Source organism: Rhinopithecus roxellana, chromosome 15 (genome assembly GCF_007565055.1).
Source record: "Rhinopithecus roxellana isolate Shanxi Qingling chromosome 15, ASM756505v1, whole genome shotgun sequence".
NCBI lineage: Eukaryota > Metazoa > Chordata > Mammalia > Primates > Cercopithecidae > Rhinopithecus > Rhinopithecus roxellana.
Window position 1 is genome coordinate 7,518,546 of NC_044563.1, and position 8,357 is coordinate 7,526,902.

The following is an 8,357-nucleotide window of genomic DNA, read 5'->3' on the forward strand; positions in this document are numbered from 1 at the left end:
TTTTTTTCAGTTTTCAGTATATCTTGATTGTTTTTGAAGTAGGGCTATTTATAATTTTTATGCACTAAAAACCTGTCAGTAATTGTCTTAAGCATTTTGACTTTCAGCCAGGTGCAGTGGCTCATGCCTGTAATCCCAACACTTTGGGAGGCTGAGATGAGAGTATTGCCTAGCCCAGGAGTCCAAGACTCGCTTGGGCAAAACAGCAAGAACCCATCTCTACACAAATAAAATATTGGCCAGACGTGGTGGCTCACGCCTGTCCTCCTGTTACTTGAGAGGCTGAGGCTGCAGTGAGCTGTGATTGTGCCACTGCACTCCAGCTTGGCCAACATAGTAAGACCCGTCTCAAAAAAAAAAAAAAAAAAAAGAAAAGAAATAAGTCAAATATGAATATATTTGACTTACTTTGATAAGTCAAAATATATTAATACTGCTTATAAAGGCCAGAGATAGGGATATAACATAATTCTTTCTCAAAGCTGAAAATTCTCATTTAATATGTGACTTTATTTATTTATTTATTTATTTATTTATTTATTTATTTATTGAGGCGGAGTCTCGCTCTGTCACCCAGGCTGGAGTGCAGTGGAGCGATCTCGGCTCACTGCAAGCTCCATCTTCCAGGTTCACGCCATTCTCCTGCCTCAGCCTCCCGAGTAACAGACTACAGGTGCCCGCCACCATGCCCAGTAATTGTTTGTATTTTTAGTAGAGATGGGGTTTCACCGTGTTAGCCAGGATGGTCTCAATCTCCTGACATCATGATCTGCCCGCCTTGGCCTCCCAAAGTCCTGGGATTACAGGCGTGAGCCACTGCTCTTGGCCTATTTATTTTTATTTTTTATTTTTTTGAGACAGAATCTTGCTCTTTTCCCTAGACTGGAGTGCAGTGATCTCTGCTCACTGCAGCCTCTGCCTCCCGGGTTCAAGCGATTCTCCTGCCTCAGCCTACCAAGTGGCTGGGATTATAGGTGCGTGCCACCACGCCTGGCTAATTTTTGTAGTTTTAGTAGAGATGGGGTTTCACCACCTTGGCCAGGCTGGTCTTAAACTTCTGACCTCAAATAGTTCACCTGCCTGAACCTCCCAAAGTGCTAGGATTACAGGCATGAGCCACCGGATCCAGCCTTAATATGTGACTTTATAATGTACTAAATTCTCACAGCTTTTGGGAGTTCCTTTTGACATTTTCTTCCATTCCCATGTTCTGAGACTGGTCCTACATTGTTTTAGTCATTGTCACTTTATTACACATTTTTATATCTGTTCCATCAAGTTCTTTGTTTTTGCAATCTATAAAAAACATACTGGCTATGTTTAACATGTTTGTTCTTCAAGATAAAATTTAGAACTATTTTGTTAAGTTCCACACTCTCTATTTTTATTTTCTTGGCTAGAATTCTCATTCCTCTCTTTTCTTTTTTTCATTTTAATCTCAGAACCGTTTGCACTTCTGACCAAGTTGAGGCTTTTGCTATTTCAAAGAGTTGTAGGATCTCAGTTTGAAGGGACTGGAGGTGTCAGATATTTAGCTCCAGTTCCTCAACAGTGTACTTCAACCACATACTTGTTATAGGTTATTCACACATCTAATTAAAGGCAAGTACAATTGTATACAATCCCTAAATGGAGGGAACGTATTTGCTAGCAATCTTCCCTTCTTTCTTTTTTGCATCTTCACAAAATAGTCATGCTTAATCGACCCTTCCCCACTTTACCCTCCCAAGTAGCTGTCATTATAGACCTAGGCCGGGCTAATATTTACATTTTTCATAGAGACAGTGTTTCATTATGTTGCCCCAGCTGGTCTGGGAACTCCTGGACTCATACAAGACTTTACCCTGTGTGTCCAGTAGAGGTCACAAAGTGCTTATTATAGCCACTGAAACCCCAACCAAATGCGTGCTTTGGCAATCGCATTATGCAATAATGAGCACACATAAATGATTATAATTAGAGGGAATTGTTACACTTTAATTCATTCTTCTCTAGTACAGTCAATACATTAGGATAGAGAGCTTGTTACATATCTCAGAGAATACAATTCTTAAGACTTTTCCAAAAATTAAGAGAATTTTAGAGATGATTCTATGCCAAATCTCTGATTGTATAGGTAAAGAAACTGATCTTTGAGTTCATTAGAGACTTGTCCGGGTCACTCAGCTTGTTTACAAGCGAATACAGGAGTGATAACTCAAAATCTTTTGATTCCAAGATCAGATTTCTTCTCACACTGTATCTGTAGACTGTGTTTTCCAATGGTAACTTATCTTTTCTGAACTAAAATAATTAATTAATTCAATATAAATTTTTATGCCAGGTGCTGTGCTAGGTGGTGAAGATATATTGTTAAGCAAAAGTGAACCTTGCTTGTGAGACTATGAGAAAAATGTGAGTAGAAGCAGTAAAATAATGATCAGAAGAACCTCAGAGGTAATGTTAGGTTTCTTCCTGATAGGTACTTTCTATGCATATTCAGTACTGACCTTGTTTGGTATCTTCAATAATTTTGTGTCGTTCTGTTTTAAAAATTTAATTGACTTTTTGAAGTTAGAATTTGCATTCTAACTTCAAAATATAAATTGTATTCTCTGAGATATGCATACTGCTTATAATAAGCTCTCTATCTTAATGTATTGAGTGTAATAGAGAAGAATGAATTAAAGTGTAACAATTCCCTCTAATTATAATCATATGAACTAATATGAAGAAAAATAGTTATCATATTACAAATTTCTTCTCATTAAGTCCTGTGAGAGTTTACTACTACCCAACATAAAACAGAGTGCATAATAAACACAAATGCATCTTTCCATAAAGCTCCCCTCATAAAAATTGAAGTAAACATTACATTTCCAAGTGAAATTAAACACTACAGTGTTTAATAAATGTATTTACTTCGTCTTCCAAATCTATGTGCATCCATCCTTTTTTTTTTTTTTGAGACGGAGTCTCGCTCTGCCGCCCAGGCTGGAGTGCAGCGGCGCAATCTCTGCTCACCGCAAGCTCCGCCTCCCGGGTTCACGCCGTTCTCCTGCCTCAGCCTCCCGAGTAGCTGGGACTACAGGCGCCCGTCCCCGCGCCCGGCTGATTTTTTTGTATTTTTAGTAGAGACGGGGTTTCACCGTGTTAGCCAGGATGGTCTTGATCTCCTGACCTCGTGATCTTCCCGCCTTGGCCTCCCAAAGTGCTGGGATTACAGGCGTGAGCCACCGCGCCCGGCCGCATCCATCGTGGTTTTTTTTTTTTTTTAAATTTATTATTTTATTTTATTTTTTATTTTACATTCAGGGGTTACACGTGCAGGTTTGTTACATAGGTATATTGTGTGATGCTGTGGTTTGGGCTTCTAATGATCCTATCACTCAAGTAGTGAACATAGTACCTGATAGGTCGTTTTTCAACCCTTGCCCCCGCTCCTTCCCGTCTCATCTCCAGTGTTTATTGTTTCCATCTCTGTGTCCATGTGTACTCAACGTTTAGCTTCCACTTACTTTATGTTTTTTTGAGATGGGGTCTTGCTCTGTCACCCAGACTGGAGTTCAGTGGTGTGATCATTGCTCACTGCAGCTTCAACCTCTCTGGCCCAAGTGATCCTCCCACCTTACCCTCCCAAGTAGCTGTCATTATACATATGTGCTACTATGCCCGGCTAATGTTTAAATCTTTCATAGAGACAGCATTTCGTTATGTTACCCCAGCTGGTCTACAAACTCTTGGGCTCAAGCAATCTTCCCAACTTGGCCTCCCAACATGCTGGGCTTACAGGTGTGAGCCACTCCCCTCAGCCTTAGCTCCCACTTATAAGCGAGAACATTCAATATTTGGTTTTCTGTTTCTGCATTAATTCATTTAGGATTGCAGCCTCCAGCTGCATCCATGCTGCTACGTTTTTTTTTTTTTATGGCTATGTAGTATTCCATGACCTATATGTAACATTTTTTTGTCCAATCCACCGTCATGGGCACCTGGGTTGATTCCATGTCTTTGCTATTGTGAATAGTGTTGTGATCAACATATGAGTGCAGGTGTCTTTTTGGCAGAGAATTTGTTTTCCTTTGGGTATATATGCAGTAATGAGATTTCTGGGTTGAACGGTAATTCTATTTTTAGTTCTTCGAGAAATCTCCAAACTGCTTTTCACAGGAGCTGAACTAATTTGCATTTCCACCAGCAGCGTATAAGCATTTCCTTTTCTCCTCAACCTTGCCAACATCTGTTATTTATTGATCATTTAATAATACCCATTCTGACTTGCGTGATATGGCCTCTCATTGTGATTTTGATGTGCATCTCTCTGATGATTAATGATGTAGAATATTTTTTCATATGTTCGTTGGCTGCTTGTATGTTTTCTTTTGAGAAGTCTCTGTTCATGTACTTTGCCTACTTTTTAATGGGATTTTTTTTTCTTGTTTATTTAAGTTCCTTATAGATTCTGGATGTTAGTTCTTTGCTGGATTCACAGTTTGCAAATATTTTCTCCCATTCTGCAGGTTGTCTGTTTACTCTGTTGGTAACTTCTTTTTTTTTTTCTTGGTTGTTTTTATTTTTATTTTTATTTATTGTTTTTGAGACAGAGTCTCCTTTTGTTGTGCAGGCTGGAGTGCAGTGGCATGAACTCGGCTCACTGCAACCTCTGCTTCCCAGGTTCAAGCGATTCTCCTGCGTCAGCCTCCCAAATAGCTGGGATTATAGGTGCCCACCACCATGCCCGGCTAATATTTGTATTTTTAGTAGATATGGCGTTTCACCGTGTTGCCCAGGCTGGTCTCGAACTCCTGACCTGAAGTGATCTGCCCACCTCACCCTCCCAAAGTGCTGGGATTACTGGCATGAGCCACTATGGCCAGACGGTAATTTGTTTTGCTGAACAGAAGAGTTTTAGTCTAATTAGGTCTCAATTGTCAGTTTTTGTTTTTGTTGCATTTGCTTTTGAGGGCTTAGTCATAAATTATTTGCCTAGGCCAACGTCTAGAAGGGTATTTCCTTGAGTTTCTTTTAGGATTCTTATAGTTTGAAGTCTTACATTTAAGTCTTTAATCCATTTTGAGTTAATTTTTGTATATGGTGAGAGGTAGGGATCCCGTTTTATTCTTCTGCATATGGCAGTAATATTTATTGAGTAGTATATCCTTCCCCATTGTTTATTCTGTTGACTTTGTCAAAGGTCAGTTGGTTGTAGGCTGTGGCTTTGTTTCAGGGGTATTCTGTTTCATTGTTACCACCTTTTTAAAAGAAATCAGGTACTGTATCTTAATAAGTCACCCAATTGACTGTTTCTTCTTAGATAATTTACTGGTGCTAAATGACTATAACATGGGAATTATGGGCAAGAGAAACAAGAGAAGCAATGCTTGGAAAAAAATCCTTAAACTGTGTAGTCATCCCCAAATGAACAAGGAAAGAGTAGAAATCCTTAATCTGTGAGATAATGACAAATGGAAACAAGCTGGAAAATGTATTGAAAACATACTAAGAAATGGAATATATAAGCTTATCATATATGTATAAGATACATATATGATATACAAGCATATATATCATATATGATATATAAATACATAATATATATTGTATGTATGATACATTTATATATCATATATCTCACATAAATATCATATTAGTATATAATACATAACTATAATATTGTGTATTATATAGATATTATATATTTATATAGATTTATATATAATAGGTGTATTTATTATACATAAACCTATATATAATACCTATCATATATTTTTAAATAATAGGTATATATACCTATTACTATATGTTATATATATATTATAAGTGTATATAATGGTATATTTTATACATATACATTTACACTATATATTTTAAAAGATACATATTTTTAGACAGGAGCTGGCTCTGCAGCCCAGGCTGAAGTGCAGTGGCGTGATCATGGCTCACTGCAACCTTGACCTCCTGGGCTCAAGTATCAAGCAATTCTCTCACCTCAGCATCTCAAGTAGCCGGCATGTGCCATGGGCATGTTCCAGCATGACCGGCTAATTTATTTTTATTTTTATTTTTTGTAGAGATAGGGTTTCCCTATGTTGCCCAGGTTGGAGGTGTATTTTATAAACAGAAGTTATGTGAATTCCTGCCCCAAGGTACTTAACTTCCTGCCCCAAAGTACTTAAGATGATATTCTTTTGCTGTATATTCTCACTTTAAGAAAATTACTTATGACAACTACCTTCATTTTTATAGTGTGTGCCAATATAAGTACATTTTAAAACATTTCCTTGGCTGGGTGTGGTGGCTCATGCTTGTAATCCCAGCACTTTGGGAGGCCAAGGTGGGTGGATCACCTGAGATCAGGAGTTCAAGACCAGCCTAGCTGACATGGTGAAACCCCGTCTCTACTAAAAATACAAAAATCAGCCTGGCGTGGTGGTGGGCGCCTGTAATCCCAGCTGCTTGAGAGGCTGAGGCAGAATTGTTTGAACCCGGAAGACAGAGGTTGCAGTGAACCAAGATCGCATCATTGTACTCCAGCTTAGGCGATGAAACAAGACTCTATCTCAAAAACAAACAAACAAACAAACAAACAAATAAATAAAGCACTAGTTCAAAACAGAATTACAACTTTCGAACCCATTTCCCTGTCTCTAGCCCTGCCAATACAGATGAACACACACACAATTAAGTCCTAGATAGGTAGCTAAAACGAGGTGTTCATTATATGAAACAAATCTGTGATTTCTCTCTGTTTCCTCCCTAGCCTTGTTTCTTCAATTTCTATTATGAGAGCAAACTCTACACACACACACACACACACACACATACACACACACACACACACACACACACACACAGAGAGAGAGAAATCTCTTTGGTTGTCCAATTTATTGTTAAACAAGCAAAAATAATCTTTGTATAAAATAATGTTTTAGGCCGGGCGCGGTGGCTCACGCCTGTAATCCCAGCACTTTGGGAGGCCGAGGCGGGTGGATCACAAGGTCAGGAGATCGAGACCATGGTGAAACCCCGTCTCTACTAAAAATACAAAAAATTAGCCGGGCTCGGTGGCAGGCGCCTGTAGTCCCAGCTACTCGGGAGGCTGAGGCAGGAGAATGGCGTAAACCCGGGGGGCGGAGCTTGCAGTGAGCTGAGATCCGGCCACTGCACTCCAGCCTGGGCGACAGAGCGAGACTCCGCCTCAAAAAAAAAAAATAAATAAAAATAATAATGTTTTTTTTTTCCATTTTCCAGTTGCTCAATTATTGTTTGTTGAATGGCTAAAACTTAGAAAACAGAGAGGCAAACAAAAAAACCCAATCACCAATAATTCTACCACACAGAGATCACCACGGAAACACTCCAGCATGGATAATATTATAATGTGGTCGTGTACTTGCCTTCATTCACTTGGAGTTGCTTTCCTTCACTTCATTCACTCACTTCATTTATGTTCATCATGAACGTCTTTTCATGTCGGCAAGAATTTATCTTCAACATGAATTTTAGTAACTTTTAAGTATCCCATCATATGGATGCACCAGAGTTTGTCTATTGTCCTATTGTTGGACATCTAGATTGTTCTATTTTTTCCATATTATAAACATTATGTTATGTTATGAGAGAGCACTTTACTCACCACCCCTGAGATTTCCTTCTATTACAGTGACAGTCTTGGCCTTTTTCTGGGATAGAGAGATTTACCTAATAGATAAGTTTGAAATTAGGACCTGGGCCTATGTGGCCCACACCTTCTTCTCCTAGGAGCCAGACTGTTACCAGAGAGCAGGTACTTGCTCTGAGATGCCCAGATAGGAGGCTTGTGCCTGCGCAGTTCAGTCTATCTGATTCTGGGATTCAGTTTTAGGAAGTGTATTGTGGCTGTACACCTAAGCTCTGGTTTATAATAGTTACAGCTGACCTTTTGATTCTTATATATTTATGTGTCCTCATATATGAGGACACATAAATATACAAGAATCAATATATATATACACATATACATACATACACACACACATATATATATACTATATATATACATATATATGTGTATAAATTTCAGAATTGGGCTTTTTTTTGGCTGAAGGTGAGTATATTTTAGGCCTGTTTTTATTTTTTATTTTTTGGAGATGGAGTTTTGTTCTTGTTCCCCAGGCTGGAGTGCAATGGTGTGATCTCGGTTCATTTAACCTCTGCCTCCTGGGTTCAAATGGTTCTTCTCCCTCAGCCTCCCAAGTAAGTGGAATTACAGGCACGTGCCACCACACTGAGTTAATTTTTGTATTCTTAGTAGAGACGGGTTTTGCCATGGCCAGGCTGGTCTCGAACTCCTGACCTCAGGTGATCCACCTTCCTTGGCCTCCCAAAGTGCTGGGATT